The sequence below is a fragment of the Leuciscus leuciscus genome, assembly GCF_965113295.1.
Source record: "Leuciscus leuciscus genome assembly, chromosome: 25".
NCBI lineage: Eukaryota > Metazoa > Chordata > Actinopteri > Cypriniformes > Leuciscidae > Leuciscus > Leuciscus leuciscus.
Window position 1 is genome coordinate 4970399 of NC_138724.1, and position 24090 is coordinate 4994488.

At 42.4% G+C, this 24090-nt stretch overlaps 1 long non-coding RNA gene across 1 annotated transcript in view; it reads right to left on the reverse strand.

The window, feature by feature from the left end:
• Positions 1-11861: 11861 nt before the first annotated feature.
• Positions 11862-24090, reverse strand: part of LOC309490618 — a 15321-nt gene continuing 3092 nt past the window's right edge. Inside the window, exons 3-4 of the long non-coding RNA XR_014202771.1 lie at positions 12089-12248; positions 11862-11986 (exon numbers count right to left, since the gene is read on the reverse strand). This is a non-coding gene — a long non-coding RNA (uncharacterized lncRNA). The remainder of the gene's footprint in view (positions 11987-12088; positions 12249-24090) is intronic.

Genomic DNA, 24090 nt, shown 5'->3' on the forward strand with positions numbered 1-24090 from the left:
ATGTACCAAAAAGCTATGACAGGATGTCTTATAATAGCACTTCGAGTTTTTCTTCGGGTGAACAGGTTTGTTATTTAAAACAAACTGAAACTTGAAAAAACGAAAAAAAGAATGTTACAGTATGAATTACTGACTGTGAAAAACATTAACTATGGTAATTAGTAGTAATGCCTTCTTTACTCGTTATATTTTTTGAAGTACGTGCATTGTTAGATATCATCATCATCAGCGCCTTCTCTAACGTTACCAGAGAATGTCTAATAGGAAGAGAATTGGCACTCTCTGGTTACGTCCGGTTTCTGGACTGGCTGCAGTAACACATCTCTGTCCATGCGGGGGCGCTCGCAGGCGAGTGCAGAATGAATGGAGGTCTATGACGCTAAACCATCAAAATCCACTTTTCTCAGGATATAATTTTTTGTCTAGTAATTTGAATGTTGTTTTCGAAAGGAGATGCAAAGAAATTACACATTGCTGGGTGTTAGATTTTTTAGAGTCACTTATTTGCTTTAAGAAGTCTTTTAAAATGTCAATGACGTCATACACATCGTACGACCAGAGATACTGCTTTACGGCAATCCTTCAGTCACTTTGGTGCTTTCGCGCTCGGCACTTTCTTTTCTCTCGAGGCATCGACAACACAGCTGACACAGGTAAATACACGTGCTAGAAGAGTTTTTGTTTTGTTTGTTTCTGGTCCCGCTTCGGATGCCACGATGCCATCAAGCGGTATCTCTGGTCGTAATCAGTCCTTCACTGACCAATCAGCGTTCATTAGCAGAATGCTAGCGTGTTATGGGCAACAATAACTCAACCTGTAAGAAATCGAAAGGACATAAGTACTCGTTCATTCAATTTTCGACCTATAACCCATGTTGAACTTGCAAAACCTACAATAAAATCTGAGATTTCTCAACGGCAATCGGGTGAAAGAGACAAATTTAGCCGTCTAGCCCCATAGACTCCCATTCAGTCTGCACTCGCCCGCGATCACCTCCAGTGGAATTCTAATGGAACTGCAACCAAGATCGATACAATGGGGCTAATAGGAAGTGCCAAGGCTCTCCGTAGACGGGCTCTGACGTTACTTTACTCAGTAGCTGCTATTCATCAAAGAGCCTGTTTAACTTTTAACTATAAATGTTCTTCTGTCTGTATAATAAAGTACACAACCAAGCAATGAAAAAAAAGCTTGTAATTAAGACCGTAACATTGACTTACCTGTCGAGAAGAAAGCAGGCAACTTCAGCATCTCTTTTGAAAGCTTTCTCCTGCATTAGCTATCCCGACATTAACCCTTGTTTTTGTAATCTCCAGTCACGTTTCCTTTTACGGTCTATTTTGGACTTTTTCGACGACGAGGACTCATCCTGTGACTCAGCCTATGTATGAATGAACGGTGTATAAATAACCGTGCAGTGCAGGATTTTAAACTTGCCGCGGCAGTGACAAGCGCCTCTCACTGCTCTGCTCCTCCGTTTCTGCTGGTTAGTCACGTGACGCTGGTTCTGAACGAAACGCGTTGTGGAAATGCGTTGGTCTAGTACTTTTTGTCCCTCTCTGCTATTATAGTTTTTCAAGATGGCGGATCTACATGGAAGCCTCCGTCGACCTACCCGTCCCATGTATATAAAGATAATAAATTCTTCGTTTACGAGGATTAGTCTGATCATTGGCATAGGTATTTGTACACCATTGAGGGCATATTTATGAATAAAAATATTGATTTTAGATAATAAAATACCTAAAAAGCTACACATAGTCCCTTTAATGACGTCAGTAAAACCGTTTTTTGACTAACCTCCGCCCACAGGAATGCTCCCTCAACTCTACCGAAATTTGTTTATGTACTTGCGCACTTTTAATAACTTACTGTGTTTACTCAGCTCTTACGGTGATTTTCTGAAGTAAAACTGACGCTTCATCTTTTGTGTGATGTACAATAAACTTTATTAAACTCATCAGTATATGTTTGATCATCATTCAGACAGCAGACTTGTAGGCTATTAATAAATAATGGATACATACAAGCAGATGACAAATACGTAATAATAACTGTAATTAAACTACTAAACTATACCTGTTTCATCTCTATACAGCACTCTGACTCTGTAGGCATTATTGTCCGACTCGAAATGAACAACGTTACTGAGAGTTTCTGATATTATCATCATTCTGTGAGATGAATTTGTCCTGAGAGACTGAGCGCGAGCTCATGAAGCTCCGCCCCCTGTGTCGTCCAGCAGCAGCTTATTTGCATTTAAAGGGCACACACTAAAACAGCACGTTTTTCTGAGCCCCCAAAAATGACAATTTAAACATGCTGTAAAAAATTATCTGTTGGGTATTTTGAGCTGAAACTTCACATACACACTCTGGGGACATCAGAGACTTATTTTACATCTTGTGAAAAGGGGCATAATACGGGACCTTTAACCCATTTGTGCCCAAATTTTTCTGAATGGTTTCATGCATATAATCCTGTTAATAGTGTCCTATGTGAACATGTTCTGCATTTATTTTCCCCAGGTTTTTTTTTTCTTTCTTGAAAATCATATTTGAATGTGTGGCAACTATAGTTGCCGGTGGGCAAATATGTTGTATGCACCCCTTCAATGTAAAATATGAATAGGAGGAGAACATTTGGCATTTATCTCAAAATAACTGCTTTCAACAGATCAATCTTTATTCATAAACAAATTTATTATGTATAAAAGTCGAAGAACATTTGATGCAGACCCAAAAAAATGGCATCTAGCTTATAATCTCTTGAATATGAAAACACAACAAACAACAAATCCATTTGCCTTAACCATTGTGCGCTGTTCAGGGTCTTTTTGACCCACATTTCTGACTTTCATTCATGGGGATAACATAGATAATTTGACATGGTTTAGTGTAAGATTTTTGCCCATCTTTTGGAAAATGCTGTTTTAAAAGTAACAAATTATCACTTTAACCAGTAGATGGCTGCAGAGCACCACTATTTGCTATTTGCTTTTTGACTAACTGAAAGACATCTTTTCACAAGTTTTTCCAGTTGTACTCATATCTACATATAATGAAATCACAATTATAATAATAAAAGTTACTTTTTGTCAAAGTTTAGGCACTCTTTGTACTGAAAAAAAAATCTGTTTTTCAGTAATGTTATATTATGATTAGAATCAAATGAATTTGATCAATGAACAAAATTCATCCTCAAAATCAGAAACAACACAGAACACAGAGACAGAAATGAAGTGGCACACTTTAAATTTGTAGAATTATATGAAAAACAGATGTTTGAAATAAATGATAAACTCTAAAAACTCCAACTTTTCTCTTTGTAACATCCTGATCAGGTTTGATTCTAATCATAATGTAACATTATTGAAAACTGATTTTTTTTTTCAGTACAAAAACTGCCAAACTTTGACAAAAAGTAACTTTTATTGTTATAATTGTGATTTCATTATATGTAGATATAAATCTAACTGGAAAAACTTGTGAAAAGATGTCTTTTAGTTTGAAACTTTTAGTACTTTTAGAGCTCTGCAGCCATCTACTGTTTTTTTTTTTTTTTTTTACTTTTAAAACTGCATTTTCCAAGATTTGGCCAAAAATCTTACACTAAACCATGTCAAATTATCCATGTTATCCCCATGAATGAAAGTTAGAAATGTGGGTATTTTATAAGGCAAATGTTTTATTCATTTTTTTTTTCTTTTTGGAGAATTTTTGTGGAGTAAAAATGTCCAAATGTAGAGTAAAAACATAAATAAACTGAGTAAAATTACATTTGTTTTAAAATATATATATTGTTACAAAATTACATTTTGTTGCCTGGGGTCTCTCAGACCCCAAACAGCCTGACTGTAAACCACAAACGAACAGCGCACAAGGGTTAAGTTGTGGAACATAGTGCAGAACAAAGTGCAGCCATAACAGGGCATTGTGTATCAAAAAGTTAAATGAAAATAAATAAATACAAATAAATAGAATGAAGAAAAAAAAGATATCTATATAGAGATGTCATTTAAAGGGTTAAGTTATGTTTATGCACTAAACAAGACCAATAAACTTGATTTATTAACCTATTAACACAGTATACCCCATTTTCCCATGATATATGTACTTACAAGGCATTTGCCCACCGGCAACTATAGTTGCCGCTTGGACTTTTGACTAAGTATACAAAAAACTATAGATCTCTTGTAAGATTTGTTTTGTTTGGATGATTCTAGAGACCTTCATGATTATGTAGATATATATATGTCAACAAAAAATACTTATTAGTAACATGAAAATGACCTTTCTTTGGGAGGGTTTGCCTTCGCCATGCTTCCTGGAAGTAGGGGTAGGAAGTTGACAGCCTCATGTGACAGGGAGGAAGTGAATACCTTTTTTTTTTTTTTTAAATCCTTTATTTGGTTGTTTGCTTGCATGTCATTGAGAAATAAAACATGGACAACATCTAGAAATTTTTTTACAAAAGGAAAATGACAACTATGCACTGCGGCAACTATAGTTGCCGGTGGGCTTTAATAGCAGTGAGATTATACAGTGGCAGCACTGATCTGATGTATATAAATGTAATTTATATAGATCACTGAGAGGTGGCCTATTACAGCTGCAATTTCTTAACTTTGAAAAAAAAACAATGTTTTTTGCCGGCCTTCCAGCAAATAATTTATTTTCATTTATTTGGTGGAATTTGTCTCAATTGCTTGTCGTTTTTTCTCTCTCAACTTCTCGGCCCCTCCTTTACGTTTAGATATTTTATATCGTTGCACATCATCACATGAATTCGCTCAAGTTGTAAAGCGGCCGCTTTGCAAGTCTGTAACTTGATTCTTATTGGCCAATGCTCAGTGAACATGTCACATGTGCTCATCGCACGTTTAACCTACCTGTCAGTCTCGCAGCTCGCATCAGCTTCATGCGGCCAATGAGAGAGGCACATAAGCCCAGAATTGGACTATACAACAATATACTTACGAATATATTGACGATTAATACTGATTTAAAAACAAAATACATCACGCACCGGCCCACACAGACCGCGGCCCACCGGGAATCTCCCGGTAGTCCCGATGGCCAGTACATGCCTGGCCCTCAGCCAAAACGATTGGCCAGGGAACAAATGATAGATTCACGAGACCAAATATCGCCTGTTAGATATACACAAGACGAATTATATCTCATGTTTAACCACTACAGAGACACCAGAGTCTGCGGCAAACGTCAGAAGGACCAGCCGAGGTACATGAACGCCGAGCGCCCGGTGATCGCCTGGATCTCACAACCTGGATCAAATTTTCATAAATCTTTATAAATAAACCACAGATTTGAGCTTTAAACAACCACATTCTCGCCTGAAAAACTCTTAAAACTACATTTCGTGACACTATAAAAGTAGTATTATATTTCAACTGTATATAAAAAATGGCACTTCTTATGTTGTCATTCCCCTTGTTGACGATCCTCTGTCAACCAATCAACGTTCTGCAGTGAGTCTAGCTCCACCCTTTAGTGCCGTACCACTGTGCTAGGAACCACAACGGAAGGGTACTGGAAAAGTGGTACGGTACGGTTCGGCATTTTGGTACCATTCACAACTTTTGACAGTGGAAACAGAAATAATTGCGTACCGTATCGTACCGTACCGCTCAGTGGAAATGAGCCATACATTTAAACAGAACGAGTACGTCTTTCTTGAAGTGCACATTGTAGATCATAACAGAAATTAGCACACCCAAAACTGATGAATGATTGAAACCTCTTCCAGCAGCGGTCGGGACGAGTAGAGCACAGTCTGGATGGTTTAGAAGTTGCAGATGTCCTGATCAGGCCAGTGTGCACATGATGATGGACAGGAGTCATAGTCCCATACTCCATTTCAATGAAGTCATTCAACTGTGCTCTCAGAGTTACAGTTATATTCATAAAGAGCCTTCGAGTCCCACCAGGTGTAATCCACGTTTAGAGAGTTGGGTCACTCTCCCACTCTTTACTGTAGATACAACTGTATATTTATGCCACTTTGACATAGTGATCACTCGAATATACAGCTACAAATTATCTCACTAAAAACCCGTCAGTCATGAATGATCACGTCTGATTGCTGATCTCTGATTGGCTGAATCAGATCTGCAGTGGGCCGGTGTATTTACACATCATGATGACTGATTTTATGGACTACATGCACACTTGAGTTTTGTTTATTAACCAATTAGTCTATAAAATGTAGGTGTTTGAAAACCGCCAAACCAATTTTTACCAGAACAATCAAACTCAAAACTGCCCAAATCTGGCAGCACTGGCTTCATGTCATCACTGTTTCCAAATGTCACTGGTTCGTCACTAGGGGGCGATGATCTCTGTGAACCCATGAACCACTGTCTATTTCATTTTACCTGATCTCAGATCAGTTTTTTAAATATTAATGTTTATTGACACATTTTTATAATAAAAAAGGAGTTGTAGTTAAAAGTGTCTAATTGGTCTGATTACCAAGCTCTCCATAAAACTAACAAAACAAGCCCTTCAATTTAATAAACTAACACATATTATAAAGACATTTCATATTTACTGGTATTAGATGATTTGGTAATTGCATTAAATAGATTAGACTTTAAATAAAAACATTTGCATTTGGTGTGTAAAAGGTGTTTTTATGCTGAGTTTCCGCTGTTCTGACCAGCGTGTGGCGTTTCCAGAGCTTCAATACAGTGAATCATTATGCAAAGCAATCGGTTCAATGGTTTCTAAAAGCTTTGTTTTTCCATCACTAGAGCAACATGATTTTGGTTCACTCTTGAGTTGATAACAGCAGGACAGAGAGCAAACTTTGCCTGGCCCACCTCCACTTCTGGCTGGGTCCCCGGCCCAAAACTGGCCCAACACACTGAACATGGACACACAGAGCTTCCTCTGGCCCAGATGTGGCCCACACCCTGTAAAGTGACTCTTATTGACTGATATGGCCCAGGTCTGGCCCAGGCACTGTAAGACAGATCTGGCTGAGAGTCGGCTGGGCAGAAACTGGCAGTGAAACACAAACTCAACCAAGGGTTTTTATTATAAAATTAACAAATACACTTTAATATAAACATGTATGAACAATGAACAAATACACTATGATATTAACATTTATTAACAACACACTGATTCTTCATTTGTGATCATGTATTAGTTATGATTTTCATAACATTTTCATATATATTTACACCATTGTCTATAAATGTAATAATTATGTAACAGTTAGTGTCAGAAGTGCTGATTCTTGATTATTATTATTTATTTTTTTTTATGCTATTTTTATATTCTAAACTTTTTAATCTCCTATAAATGATCAGTTTGTCTGCGCTGCTTCACTAAAGCAGAAGTGAAAGTGTTCCAGTCCAGATCATGTAACCAATCAAAGAGTGAGACTGAAAACCCCATTTGCATTGTCAGGGTGGAGTGATTGTGATCCTCTCAGAATAGAGCAGCTCTGTCTCCAGAGACCATGTTCAAACCCCAAGAGCTTTATTTGACATTTACTGCTACATCAACCTTCTGAAAAGCACCTGCATCTTCATCTGTTAGTTGAATGATGTTGTCAGACACAAAGTGAACTTGTTGAGAAGCTTTATTGAATGTTGCAGCAAACACAGCAGATTGAAAGATCACACACACACACACACACACACACACACACACACACACACACACACACACACACACACACACACACACACACACACACACACACACACACACACTCTTTCAGTATTGAGTTGTAAATCACTACAGCTGCAGCACTAGACTCATGTGAATCCTGCCTGACACAGGACACTCAGATACGGCTCATCTTCAGGAGAGAAACATCAGCACTCAGAGCTCTTGTGGAATGAGACCTCATGAGGAGCTCCATCATGTGTTACTCTGCAGACGTACAGCTCTCCCGCTTCCCAGCGTGCTTTGCTGAGGGTCAGGATGCTACTGCGGCTGTAGCGGCCGTCCTGCTGGCTCTCTGCGCTGGTCAGAACCCCCTCGGTGACCTCTGACCCGTCCAGTGTCCAGCTCACCAGCGCCCCCTGTGGAGAGTAAGAGCTGAGCAGGCAGAGCAGTGCGGCTGAGTCTCCAGAGATCTGCAGAGAAGAGGGCGGCAGCAGAGACACTGAGGGCTTCACTGTGGGACCAGCTGCAGGAGACAAACACAACACATTCACACACACACACACACACACACACACACACAACTGCACTGCACATTCACAGCATAGGAATAATGCTGCTCTAGTTTTAGATTCAATCATTATAAAACAATATCAGTAACACTTTATTTAAAGCTTTCATACATATTGCATTATAAAAGTATTTTAATGTATTAATTATGCACTGCTATATACATTAACATGCATGTATGATCTAATCAATAAGTGTAACAGCAGTTATAACACATATTATCTATTCATTGATCCACCTTTATGAAGAACAACCCTTTTGAGATGAAACAATGAAATAGAAAATATTATAATGCATTTTAGATTTGGTTACAGTTATTTATGATAAGATATTAGGCATTGTAACGTACATTATGAAACACTTTATAATGCATTAAAGGCTTTAAGTGAAGTTTCAACACAATATGTAATAATAATTATCATTAATAAATGTTGTTCTTGTTTCAACTTGTTTTAAATTGTATGTTTAGGAATATTATAAGAATTAAATAGACAGACTTACTGAGCACTAATTATAACTGCAGTTATAACACATTATAATATTATCTATTCATTGTTACACCTTCAAAAAATTATAATACACCAAAACTCATGACAAACAACCAATTTTAGATGTAACAAAGAGATTAGCAAATATTATAAAACATTTAACTTTGGTTTCAGTTATTTATGAAAACATATATGACATTATAACATACGTTATTGATACCTTTATAATGCATTATACATAAAGGCTTCAAGTAAAGTTTTACCACAATATCTAATAATCATTATAATTAATAAATGTTGTTCTTGTTTCCACTGTAAAACACTTTCTGAAATCTAAATTGTATTTTTTTATTAGGTGATTAAATAGACAGACTTACCGATCACCAGTTTAGTTCCTCCACCGAATATGTACCACAGTGATACAATCTAATGAAACGCTCGTACAAAAACCTCTATTCCACTCGAGTGAACACACACTCCAGCAGAGAGAGAGAAACAACACTTCAACACACTGATATTAGAAGATCCTCAGCTCTTCTCAACACTCACTCATTCAGATTTGACTAAATGCTTTCTGATATAACACTGTTTAAAGAAATATATTTGATGAGCTGTGACCTCTGAGGTGACCTTTGACCTCTTTGATCATGGATGATGTTGTGGAGTTTCTCATAATGATGCTTCTGTTCTTCATATGCAGATCAATCATCATGATTCACAGAAAAACCTGCAGCTTCAAATAAATGAATCAATAATTCTGAACATTTCAGATGCACATTGTTTAATATATAATGACCTGATTATGAGTCCTGATGAACTTCATGCATGTGGAAAATGTGGGGAATAAATAGACATCATGAAAATATTTCCCAGAGAGCAACATGTCAACATTGACTCCAAAGACCATAATGGACTTTTTTATTATTCCTCTAAATATAGTAAAACTGATTTATTTAGTTCTTGATTTGTCATTGTTAACATGCTTGTAAAGGTGTAGCACAGAACTGTACTCAGAGAAACTGCTGCGTATGACATATGTTTAAAATGATCTACATTCATGATTCTCCAGACAAAACCTAGTGTCTTATCAGCCTGGCAAACATAAACACAAATATTTCACAATTAATAAATATGTGCAATTAATCACTAAATGGTTCAATAACATTATTCTGAAAGAAAAATCTTCTATGTCGAGTTTCTGAGTTTGTTATCAGCACAAGCTGTTGTAAATCCTGCCCACTTCTTTGCATTGTCAGCACATGCTTCAGTGCTCTGAGAGTGTTTATAGTGCTGTGAGTTTAACACTTCATGACTGAGAGCAGAACACAATCTTCATCATCACACAAGACTAAACTACAGCAATGAACACAATCAACATCTTCATCTGGACCATTGCACTGTTTATTCAAGGTTTGTGTAATACAGTTTTTATAATGATTATTATTTCTCTTAAAATGTCAAATATACGTCATTTTCATTTTTGTTTGTGTTTTCTTCCAGAGTGTAGAGGACAGTATACTGTAACTCAGAGTCCAACAATAACAGCAGTTCAACCAGGAGAAGAAGTCAGAATAAACTGTAAAACCAGCAGTAGAGGAGGGTGGACTAATTGTTTAGCCTGGTACTCACAGAAACCTGGAGAAGCTCCTAAACTCCTCATATATCATGCATCAACCCGTTATACTGGAACTCCATCTAGATTCAGTGGCAGTGAATCTGGCAGTGATTTTACTCTGACCATCAGTGGAGTCCAGACTGAAGATACAGGAGATTATTACTGTGAGAGTAGAAACTATATCAACAGTCAGTATGTGTTCACACAGTGATAAAGAGTCGTACAAAAACCTCTGTCAGTCAGACGTCACAGTGACTGCACTGATACAGCTGAGAGAAACTGCAGCTGCTGATGGAGGATCACAAACTACACAATATCAATGTTTAGTTCAAAGTTTCTAAAGTCTTTAAAAATATACATTTATCGATAGTAATTTATTTGATATGAAATAAGAGTTAGTGCTGATATTCAACCCATTCTCACTCCCAAGGCGTCTTAAACTGAAGCCCCGGCGTCACTCTATGGACGAATTCGGAAATGTATGGTAAATTAACTTAATTATAAACGTCTTAATTTATATGTTTCAAAAACAATAGTAATTGCACATACAGTAAGTCGAGACTTTCTTGTTTTACAGCAGAGAAGGAAGACCAGTCCTTATATCAACACAAGCTAATCGAAGAAGTCCTTTGTTTCGGGTGAGGAAGGAACATCTGGTGCCCAAAGACAGAAAGCTGCGCGAGTCCATTGGTATGTCTTGTATTGAAACAATGCTGTAATATGTAGTACACAATTTTTATGTTGACAATTTTACACTGTACAGGTTATCACTTGGTTTTTGACCATGTGAAGCTCTTGAAACAAATGACAGAAGAGTATGTTGTCTGGAAAGAAATCAAGAATCACTGGCAAAGGCTCAAAAGAGACCATGCCTTTCTTAACTTTTCTCTTAGTGCTGCCCTGATGAACTTTTTTGGAACATCAGGGAACTTTTTTTGTACTGTGTCTGTAAATGCAATTTCACTTACCATATGTGATAACATTATTACAATTTTGCACTATAACTGCAACATCATGTTTGCGTGAAGAAAAAAAGCAGGAAATTTTTCTCACCTGATCAGCACAACTTTGTCCTGGTCAAGAGCTGGCTTTGCCATAGCGTCTTTGTTAGCATTGCCAGCCCTTCCAGACAGCCCATGTGTGGCAAGTGTCTCTCTCCCAAACACTGCCACTGCCAGATCTGCCACCCCCCAGGGAGAGTGAGAAAGAGAGAGAGTGAGAGAGAGAGAGACGAGCTGGGACCTCGTGTGTGCTGCTGAGAACCTGAAAGAGTCATCGAGAGAATATTCTGAGTTATTGTGTTTTGTGGCTGTGCTTATGCACGGTGAACGCGCTTTGTGCGCACCTTTTGTTTTGTTTGTGAGAAACGTGAATAAAGCGAGCGTCCCCGCTCAAGCCGACACCTGTCTTCTTCCTTCCTTATTATTTCTGAACTGAACCTCATCACACATACCAAATGTGTATTTTGTTACAAAAGTAAAATGAAACATGAAGAAGTTAACATGCCTTCTACGACTTCTGCACAACACTTTACGTGAATATAGGCTATATAAACAAACTAATATATTTGTATTCACCTTTTCAGGGGGATTCTTCTGGCTTGAATCTTGTGGTTGTTGAGCAACAAGAGTGTCCTGGTTCATGCTGCACTTGATCATTGGAAGAATTTCTTAAAAAATACAAAATAAATGATTACTAACAGACAACCACACTGACTGATAAATTAATATATAGATGGATAGACAGAAATACATGAAGAAAAAAAGAATACCTTGTTGCAGAGCTATATTAAGTGCTCTTAGATTCTCATTTTCTTTTTTTAATTTAAGAATTTCTCTCTCAAGTTGAGTTTCTCGGCTTGAATTCTCTCCAGCTTGACTCTCCATGCTGTTAATCTCTTGCATTAACATACTGTCCTTTCGGTGGATGACCTAAAGATGGACACACAATATTAGTGTCACGGGGTGACGAATAAGTGGAACTGTCCCGCTCTATACTTGTTTTCGGGGGGAGCGAGTTTGATATAACACCGGAACGGTTCCGGGTTTTCCTGGGTAAACAGTCCGACGGAGCTCGCTGATGAGGAAATGAGTGGCAGCTGGGCGAGGAGTAGAGATTGGGCCACGAGGGGGATTATAAAAGGATCCGGTTGGTGTGCAGTGAAGAGAGGAATTTTGTGTTGGGAGTTTGTACGCAGAAGTTCGGACGTCGAAGTTTTGGGGCAAGAATTCTTTTGGGCGGACGCAGACTGGAGGAAATCTGTTGTTGTTGATCTAAATGGATGGTACTTCCTGCTCGGCTACTGTTCGGACGCTCTTGCTTACAGCCCCGCGCTTTGCTCTATCGCTTTTATATTTTATCTTCTATACTTTTATAATTTTAGCTCCTTTTATCACCTAACTTTAACTTCAAATCAGCACAGTGCTCAAACGACAAAGTTTGGATTACTACAAAAACGCAGAATTCTTCTACCCGACCAGCTTACATTCCGGGGAAAGGAAAACACAACTGCCTACAAGGATAAGAGAGAAAATGCCTCTTCTGGAATCTACTTGCTGCACTAACTGCCACAGACTTTTACAAAGGATTGCAGTTCTTGAAACAAAGTTATTTACGGGACCACCAAACCAGACGGAACACACAACAGAGCTTCGTCAGGGACACCCTCAGCATATAGCCGGTGAGTCCCATGAAACTAGTGCTCCTCGACAGGTAGAGAAACAAGCCGATCGACTTACAAATCGATGGCACAAACAGGGAGCGAGACCCAAAGGCACTCGAGACATCAGATTGTCACGAGCCTCACATATTACCGCAGTAGCATCCTCTACCCCAGATACAGCTCTGACAAAGATTGCAAAGATTGGTCTCCTACCAACACCTATAGATCTTGAGAACAGATTTGAAGTACTAATGAATGTAAATGAGGAACCCCCAAACGTGATGAATGTGATCGAACACAGACTGTATCAGCCAGTAGCTAACACTGATGCTAACTGGCGCTCAAGGTCGAGCAGACAGCGGCACTCAGCTCAGAGTACAGCCGAGCCCAGGACTCTGATAGTGGGGGACTCCATAATCAGAAACATTAGCAGCAGGGATACAACTACATGCTGCCTTCCACAAGCAACAACTTCTGATATAAACAGGGAACTTCAAAACATTCTGATGAAACATAAGACTGCAAATCGACTCATAATTCATGTGGGGAAGAATGACATTCATAAAGAGCAGTCAGAACTCCTTAAGAAGGATTTCAATGAACTTTTTGAAACACTTAAAAAACTGAAAGTTCAGACATTCATCAGTGGACCACTCCCAGCAAGAGGAACAAACAGGTTTTCACGGTTGCTTGGGATTAATACATGGCTGCAAAAAACCTGCAATATAAAAGGAGTAAACTTCATTGACAACTTCAATCTCTTCTGGAGTCAGAGACAACTATTTCATCGGGATGGCCATCACCCAAACAAACTTGGTTCAAGAGTGTTAAAGGACAATATCTACTTCTCCCTCAATCATCCTTCTGCAGTGTGTGCCAATCCACTCAATCAGAACGGCACACACACACCTGGACACAGTATGAATGACCACAGGACTTCACTTCAGATTGGACATGATGTTGACATATCACACAAGGACAATGATAACACCACTGAGCCACAACAACCTCTGCTCACGGACACAATCTCAGCTGAGCCCTGCCCACAGAGCTCATCACAGACAGACATATTAGAACTGCTCCAAGATTCAGCACCCAAGGACGACTTCCTGGAAAACAGCCAGGGAAGCCAGGACAGCATATCACAGCCTCCTATAACACCAGAGCAACAGCCCCTTTCACCAGACACTTTCACCCTCTCGCCAGCAACTCCACTCCTGTGCTTCTCACAGAAAATGGAAGAACTAGTGCATGCTGGAACCAGACTATCACACTCTTTTGCTGCAAGCCCCCAGATATCAACCAAAAAACGTAGGGCACCGCTCCCACCAAAGCCTGCAGGCCCAGCTCACCCTCCCCCTGCCTCTGTGAGAGCTCTTCGGCCTCTGCCACAACGCCAGGGCCCACACCCTCCTCCATCTGCTCGAGGTGAACCAAAAACAACTGATACCAGCTCTCAGTGATGTATGTCGGGTCCCCGTTTTGATAACAGTAACTTTCTCAAATGTTTACAGAACAAGCGGGAACCCAGTGTGCCTGTATCTTTCTCTATTGCTGTTCTATTACAAGATAGAAAGTCTAAGGCCTTCAATAGCCGTACAGCAAACTCAACTAATCTGGTGCCTATTGCACGTCTAACTAAGATTGGTGTAGGGAAAAAAAGTAAGACTGTTAAGTTAGCAATTTTAAACATCCGCTCACTTAAAAATAAATCACTTCTAGTCAATGACTTAATAACCACAAACAACCTGGATTTTATGCTTCTAAATGAAACATGGCTAGAAGACAGCTGCAGTGCAACAATCCTCAATGAAACAGCCCCTCCTAACTTTACTTTTATGAGTGTCTGCAGAGCTGTTAAGAGAGGTGGGGGTCTAGCTGCTCTTTTTAAAGATATTTATCAATGTAAGCAAATATCATTTGGGAACTACTCGTCTTTCGAATATCTGGGTATTGTATTAAAAGGTGCTCCACGCATTTTACTCATCATTATTTACAGGCCTCCAAAATATTCTCCAGCCTTTGCTGAGGAATTTACAGAACTGTTATCAACAATTACCTCAGAGCTTGACTGTTTTGCCATTGCTGGAGATTTTAACATTCACATAGATAATGCAGAAAACAATATGGCAAAAGAAATCAAAACTGTTTTAAAAACTTTTGATCTGACTCAGCATGTACATGGACCCACACACAATCATGGACACACTCTAGATTTACTTATCAGTAAGGGTCTAAACATTTCATCGATTGTTATTAAGGATGTAGCACTGTCTGATCATTTCTGTATTTTCTTTGATATATTGATCTCTCCTGCCACTGAAGCTAGATCTGTGTCTGTCAAGAAGAGATGCTTAAATGAGAACACTAGTGTACTATTTATGAAGGCTATTTCCTTAACACCAAGCATATCTGCTGACTCTGTTGATTTTCTCCTTGATTCTTTTAACTCAAAAGTTAAAAGTGCAATTGATGATATTGCTCCTGTGAAAGTCAGGAAGAAGAGTGGCAGACAAAAAGCACCTTGGAGAAACTCAACAGCAGTGCAAAATATGAAAAGACAATGCAGAAAAGCAGAGCGCATGTGGCGGAAGACAAAACTTGTAGTCCATTATAACATCTACAAAGACAGCCTTCATGCTTTCAATATGGAACTAGGCAAAGCTAGACAGACTTTCTTCTCAAATATTATAAACTGCAATTTAAACAACACACGCACTCTTTTTGCTACTGTAGAGAGACTGACAAACCCCCCAAGCCAGATTCCCAGTGAAATGCTCTCAAACAGCAAGTGCAGTGAGTTTGCTTCCTTCTTCTCTGACAAAATCAATAATATCAGAAAGGTGATCAGCACATCATTGAGTTGCGCTGGGGTCAGACAGATCAGACCACCTGAAAAAGTAGTAACTTTGTCTGATTTCAATAAAATTGATGGCAAAATTTTGGTAGAAACCGTACAGCACCTTAAAACATCAACATGCGCTCTTGACACACTTCCCACATCTTTTTTTAAAAGTGTGCTAAACAGTTTAGAAGCAGATCTTCTAGAAGTGGTAAATGCCTCACTTCTCTCTGGGAGTTTTCCAAACTCCCTGAAAACTGCAGTTGTCAAGCCCCTCCTGAAAAAGAACAATCTGGATAAGACCATATTAAGCAACTATAGACCGATCTCAAATCTTCCTTTCATAGGCAAGATCATAGAAAAAGTTGTCTTCAATCAGCTGAACAAATTCTTAAGCTCGAATGGATACTTTGACAATTTTCAATCTGGTTTCCGACCGCACCACAGCACAGAGACAGCGCTCATAAAGATAATAAACGATATTCGCTTAAATACTGATTCAGGAAAATTATCAGTGCTGGTACTACTCGACCTCAGTGCTGCATTTGACACTGTCGATCATAACATACTTCTTGACAGGCTGGAAAACTGGGTGGGGCTTTCTGGGATAGTCCTAAAATGGTTCAGGTCATACTTAGATGAGAGAGGTTATTATGTGAGTATAGGAGACCATAAGTCTGAGTGGACATCCATGACATGCGGAGTCCCTCAAGGCTCAATTCTTGCGCCACTCCTGTTCAACCTGTATATGCTCCCAATGAGCCAAATAATGAGAAAGAACCAAATTGCTTACCACAGCTATGCAGACGACACACAGCTGTACTCAGCCCTATCGCCTAACGATTACAGCCCAATTGACTCCCTGTGCCAATGCATTGATGAAGTCAACAGTTGGATGTGCCAAAACTTTCTTCAGTTAAACAAAGATAAAACTGAAGTCATTGCATTTGGAAACAAAGATGAAGTTCTCAAGGTGAACGCATACCTTCACTCCAGGGGTCAAACAACTAAAAATCAAGTCAGGAATCTTGGTGTGACACTAGAGTCAGACCTTAGTTTCAGTAGTCATGTCAAAGCAATAACTAAATCAGCATACTATCATCTGAAAAATATTGCAAGAATTAGATGCTTTGTTTCCAGACAAGACTTAGAGAAACTTGTGCATGCTTTCATCACCAGCAGGGTGGATTATTGTAATGGACTCCTCACTGGCCTTCCCAAAAAGACCATAAGACAGTTGCAGCTCATACAGAACGCTGCCGCCAGGATTCTGAGCAGAACCAGAAAATATGAACATATCACACCAGTCCTCAGGTCTTTACACTGGCTCCCAGTTAGATTTAGGATTGATTTTAAAGTATTATTACTGGTATATAAATCATTCAATGGCCTAGGACCTCAATACATTGCAGATATGCTCACTGAATATAAACCCAACAGATCACTCAGATCATTAGGATCATATCAGCTAGAAATACCAAGGGTTCACTCTAAACATGGTGAGTCTGCTTTTAGCTATTATGCCAGCCACAGCTGGAACCAGCTTCCAGAAGAGATCAGATGTGCTCCTACAGTGGTCACATTCAAATCCAGACTCAAAACACTTTTGTTTAGCTATGCATTTACTGAATGAGCACTGTGCCACTGTTCGTCCGACTGTACTGTACTGTATTTCATTTTATTTTTCTAAACTGTTTTAATTATTCTTATTTCTTTTTATTATTTTTATTTCTTCTATGTAAAGCACTTTGAATTGCCACTGTGTATGAAATGTGCTATATAAATAAACTTGCCTTGCCTTGCCTTGCCTTGCCTAAATGATCACATCGGGCAGTATACGAGAGGGCAGATCGTTAAAGGACGGAGAAAACTGCAAGTAAAGAAGGAAAAGCTGGAAAGCAGTGGTATGATTGAACTGTGTTATTTCATCGAACAGACGAGTGTTATCTGCTAGTTCTATTAGGAAGTTAATGCCTGTAGTGCCCGCTACTCGCCATGATGTGGTGAAACCGCCCCGGCGCCCGGTGAGTTCTGTTCTGAAGCTTTTCAATGTCAGTTGTGTTTCCATAGTCAACCATCTATACAGCTTGGATGTACAGTTTGTCCGTTGAGCGAAGGGAGTCGACTGGGACCACGATAAGAGACCTTATTCACTGTGAGTTGATGTGAGTTGCAGTGTTTAATGTGAAGTGAACACGTGTGATCATTTGAAGTGACTGAATTGTGCACTGGTGTGGAAACTGAAGTTTATGTCTGCCCGTTCCCCAGTCGTCTACTCATGGGTTTTGAAGGTCAAACTGAAACTAATTAACTGTTGTGTCTTGAGCATATGCTGTGCAGGAATGCAGGTCTACCCTGTACTCACCACTGAAGAGGATTTATGAGAGATCTATGCATCGCTGTTCTATGGAAAGAAGGCCAGCTGTGGATCGTTGAAACCTGTACTCCCCACTGTTGTTCTGTGAACACAGAGAAACTGTCCCCCTGCCATCGAACGCTGCCATCATTGCTCTTTGGTAAGAAGATCTAGTTGTTGAGTGTTGAATCTTCTACCCACCATGATTGTTCTGTGAACATAGAGAAACTGTCCCCTGCCATTGAACGCTGTTATCACTGTTTTGTGAGAAACTGCCCTCTGCCATTGAATGCTGTTACCACTGTCCGGTGGGGCGAAGGCTCAGCTGCTGGCCGTTGAAACCTGCACTCACCATTTCTGTTCTGTGGACATAGAGAAACCGCCCCCTGCCATTGAATACCGTCATCGCCGCTCCCTGTGGTAAGAAGATTCAGTGTTACGTCTTCTATTCACCAATGATTGTTCTGTGAACATAGAGAAACTGTCCTCTGCCATTGGATGCTGTTGCTGCTGGGGAGAAGGCTCAGCTGAGGACTGTTGAAACCTGCACTTACCATTTCTGTTCTGTGAACATAGAGAAACCGCCCCCCTGCCATTGAATACTGTCACCGCCGTCCCTTGTGGTAAGAAGATTCAGCGTTACGTCTTCTATTCACCAATGATTGTTCTATGAACATAGAGAAACTGTCCTCTGCCATTGAATGCTGTTGCTGTTGGGGAGAAGGCTCAGCTGAGGACTATTGAAACCTGTACCCACCTCTGTGGTTCTGTGAATATAGAGAAACCGTCCTCTGCCATTAAATACTGCCATCGCTGCTTTGTGGTAAGAAGATTCAGTTGCTGATTGTCAAGTCTTCTATTCATCGTGATTGTTCTGTGCACATAGAGAAATTGTCCCCCGTCATCGAACACTGTTGCTACTGGCCTGTGGAAGGAATGAGAGAGTTCCCTGCTGGCCCTCCGTGACGGAATATTGGAGTACTACTGATGATTCCCTGCCCGACCCTTTCCCCTATCCCAAGAGAGGTGACACTCAAATGATTGATGCTGTCCTGTGCGAAGAGTAACCCCTTCCTTTGTTGTCAATTCCCTACCAGCGCTTGCTCCAGTACTCACGTTCCGGCTGAAGAGGAGCTGCCGTGCGAAACTCTTTCCAGCGCCTGGGTCATTATTTATCTCCAGCCGAAGAGGAACTGCTGTGTGAAACCCCTGCCAGTGCCTGTGTCATTACTTACCTCCAGTCGAAGAGGAACTGCTGTGCGAAACCCCTGTCAGTGTCCGTGTCATTACTTAGAGTTACCGGCCACTGTGGGTCAAGTGGTCGGGGCCCCTTTGATGGACCCTTCTTTTCCTGCTGCCCCCAGAGACCACTTAGTTGGACGCTGCCCCACCGTGGAAATTCAGGTGAACGGTGTCAAGGTCCGATGTCTAGTGGATACCGGGTCCCAAGTTACCTTATTCTCCGAGAGTCTGTCCAAAGAACTGTTCAATGCTCAATGTTTACAGGAGGCAGAGGCCCCTTGGCTTACCTTGCGAGGAGCAAACGGTCTAGACATTCCTTATGTTGGATATTTGGTCACGGACTTGGAGATTTATGGAGTTACGGTACCACAGAAAGGAGTTGTGGTCGTCCGGGACCCTTGTTTGGGGACGCATCGAGCCCTTTTGGGCATGAATGTTATTTCAGAGTGTTGGGAAGAACTGTTCCAAACCAGGCCAACTCGAACTGCCCCGCCGGCCGAGAAACGGGAGTGGGAACGCATTGTTGCGGATTGTCGCCGGGTTCATACGGCCAGTTCCCAAGAAGATCGTGAAGGCACGGGCCGGGTCACTTGTCGATATGCTCTTTCTGTACCGGCCCGGAGCGAGGCTGTGGTTTGGGCTCGGTTGCCCGCTCGGACGTTTGGACCAGAAGATTGGGTGCTCGTGGAGCCCCATTTAGACTGTCAAGTGGTGGAGGTGGCTCGAGGTTTAGCCGTTGTTCGGCGTGGCCGAGTCGTCGTACGAATACGGAATGTACATCCTTATCCAGTCAACTTGTACCGCCATCAACGATTGGCCCGAGTTACCTCGTGGGTTTACAACAAGTGAGGGATGGTGGAGGAGTTAATTTCTGTCAAGTGAGCCCTACAGTGGTTGAAGTGGCCCTGACGCGAGTGGAACAGCCCGTGGGTCCCTTGAGGGGGGGTATGCCGGCCCATCTTTTGGGGAAATCCCTGCGAGGGGAGGAGCTAGAGGAGAGTCAGACACAACAGCTCCAGGCATTCTTGGCGAAGTGGCAGCACCTATTCTCCATACACGATGAAGACTATGGTTGTACTGATGCTGTGAAACATCGTATCCCTACCGGTGATGCTACACCAAGCAGAGAAAGATATCGTCCAGTGCCACCAACTCTCTACTCCGAGGTTCGTACCCTGTTACAAGGTATGCTGGAGAAGGGGATCATCCGTGAGAGTAGTAGCCCTTGGGCGGCCCCTATCGTCCTGGTGCGAAAGAAGACCGGAGCTTGGAGGTTCTGTGTAGACTATCGTAGGTTGAATCAAGTGACCAAGAAGGATGCCTTCCCAATGCCACGGATTGAGGACTCCCTCACCAGCCTGACTCAAGCCGCTTGGTACTCCACCCTAGATCTGGCCAGCGGGTATTGGCAGGTGCAGGTGGAAGAAGGGGATAGGGAAAAGACTGCGTTTACGACCCCCTTTGGGCTCTTTGAGTGGGACCGGATGCCCTTTGGCCTTTGCAACGCCCCAGCCACTTTCCAACGACTGATGCAGCGGTGTCTGGGTGGCCAGTTGGTGGATACTACATTAGTATACCTAGACGATGTTATTGTTTACTCTCCGAACTTTGAATCCCATCTCCAACATTTGGAGCAGGTGTTTCGAGCAATGGAGAAGTATGGATTGAAGCTGCAACCAGACAAGTGCCAACTGTTTTGTAAGGAAGTGAAATTCCTAGGCCACTGCGTGAGTGCCGCTGGAGTCTCCGTGGACCCCGAAAAAGTGTCAGCTGTCCAAGGGTGGAGTGCGCCTAAGACCGTGCGGCAAGTGAGATCTTTCCTGGGCTTCGTAGGGTATTATCGGCGGTTTATTAAAGACTTCTCGAAGATCGCCAAACCATTAAATCAGCTTCTGGTGGGTTCAGGCCGTCCCCGCGGTCGTGGGTCTCCTCCTGTTGCTTGGGATTCCACATGTGACGTGGCCTTCCAGAGGCTTAAGCAAGAGCTAATACAAGCTCCGATTTTGGCCTATGCAGACTTTACCCAGCCCTTTGTTCTGTATACCGATGCTAGTAACCTGGGCCTGGGAGCAGTATTGGCCCAGCGTCAGCAGGGAGTGGAGCGGGTCATCGCCTACGCAAGCCGAAGTCTCCACCCCGCCGAACGAACAATCCTCTAGTCCACTTACGCACAGCTAAGCTGGGAGCAGTTGAACAACGGTGGGTAGCGCAACTGGCTAATTACGATTACCAACTCCAGTACCGACCGGGCCGGGAGCACATTAATGCTGATGTGTTGTCCAGACTCCCCGAGGCCGAAGGTTGTCCATTGGGGCCTTTGGAAGAGAGTGAAGAAGGGCTTATGGTGGGACGTGTGGAAGCGCCTGGGCTCCAGCAAGAGACAGTCCCCGCTAGTTGGGGCTAGGATCCACATCGGTGGAAGGAAAGGCAGGAGGGAGATGCTGGATTGATGAGGATACGGTCTTGGTTGATGCAGGGATCGTGGCCGGAGGTGGCGGAGCGTCGGACTCAGGCGTGGGTAGTGAAGAAACTTCTTGGACAGTGGGAGAGACTCTATCTGCGAGAGGGAGTGGTTTGTCGGTCCATCCGAGACCCAGTGCTGGGTGAAGCTGTGTGTCAGGTGGTGGTACCTGAAGGTCAGATTCCAGCCCTGTTACAGGCCTACCATACCCAGTTAGGACACCAAGGGAAAGAGAGGACGGTGTCTTTGTTGCGGAGAAATTTCTATTGGCCAGGGATGGAGGCGTCGGTGAACTTGTTCATCCAGAAATGCCCACGTTGCACGCTCTTTAAAACGAGGAAGGAGATGAGAGCCCCATTGGTCCCCATACGAGCTAGGGCCCCTTTGCATATTGTGGCCATGGACTACTTGACGTTGGGTCGACCGACGGATCGCTTCCAGAACATTCTGGTGGTAACTGACCTGTTCACAAAATATGCTTGGGCCATTCCTACCTTAGACCAGACTGCCACCACTACTGCAAATGCCTTGTGGAAGTTCGTATTCCAGCCATTTGGGTGTCCAGAGACTCTTCACTCAGATCAAGGGCCAAACTTTGAATCTAAGGTGGTACAGGAGTTGTGTCGGCTCTATGGGTGTAAGAAGACTCATACCACGCCATATCACCCCCAGGGGAACGGAGGGTGTGAGCGGTTCAACCAGACGTTGCTGGGCCTATTGGGGACGCTGGATGCGGAACAGCAGAGTAATTGGGTGGATAGTCTCCCCGCGCTGGTACAGGCCTACAACAATAGCGTGCACAGCACCACGGGGTATGCTCCAACGTACTTGATGTTTGGGAGACATGTGCGACTTCCCACAGATCTACTACTTGGAACGGCTGGAGTTGGAGAGGAGGTGAGTCTGACGGATTGGGTAGGCAGGCATCATCAGCGACTTCACTCGGCGTACGAACGGGTCACTGATCGAATCAACATAGCCTCTACTAAGAACAAGCGGCTGTATGACCGGACGGCCCGAGAGGCTCCGTTATTGCCCGGGGAGAGAGTTTTGGTATGGGACAATCGACGCCGGGGAAAGGGCAAACTGAGTGATCGGTGGGAGGTCCTGCCTTATGTAGTACAAAGCCAACAACGTCCCGACCAGCCGGTTTATACTATCCGCCCTGAGGGAAAGTCAGGCCCAGAGCGGGTGATACATCGGAATTTAATCCGCCCCTGTCCGAATTATCCAAAGCCTATGGTAGAAGCTCCAACTGCCCCGGTGGCACCTAGGCTGCCCTTAGTAGGTTGGGCGGTGGTTCCAAGGGGCCTGAACGTCGAGCCAAGAGAGGAAGACCCCGCCTCGCCACCAAGACGTTCCCAACGGGACAACAGAGGGCGGCCCCCTGCAAGGAATGGAGACTGGGTCTCTGACCCTCGTTCTAGGGACTAGAACGGATTGGTGGGGGAGGATGTCACGGGGTGACGAATAAGTGGAACTGTCCCGCTCTATACTTGTTTTCGGGGGGAGCGAGTTTGATGTAACACCGGAGCGGTTCCGGGTTTTCCTGGGTAAACAGTCCGACGGAGCTCGCTGATGAGGAAATGAGTGGCAGCTGGGCGAGGAGTAGAGATTGGGCCACGAGGGGGATTATAAAAGGATCCGGTTGGTGTGCAGTGAAGAGAGGAAGTTTTGTGTTGGGAGTTTGTACGCAGAAGTTTGGACGTCGAAGTTTTGGGGCAAGAATTCTTTTGGGCGGACGCAGACTGGAGGAAATCTGTTGTTGTTGATCTACTGATCACATCGGGCAGTATACGAGAGGGCAGATCGTTAAAGGACGGAGAAAACTGCAAGTAAAGAAGGAAAAGCTGGAAAGCAGTGGTATGATTGAACTGTGTTATTTCACCGAACAGACGAGTGTTATCTGCCAGTTCTATTAGGAAGTTAATGCCTGTAGTGCCCGCTACTCGCCATGATGTGGTGAAACCGCCCCGGCGCCCGGTGAGTTCTGTTCTGAAGCTTTTCAATGTCAGTTGTGTTTCCATAGTCAACCATCTATACAGCTTGGATGTACAGTTTGTCCGTTGAGCGAAGGGAGTCGACTGGGACCACGAGTCGACTGGGACCACGATAAGAGACCTTATTCACTGTGAGTTGATGTGAGTTGCAGTGTTTAATGTGAAGTGAACACGTGTGATCATTTGAAGTGACTGAATTGTGCACTGGTG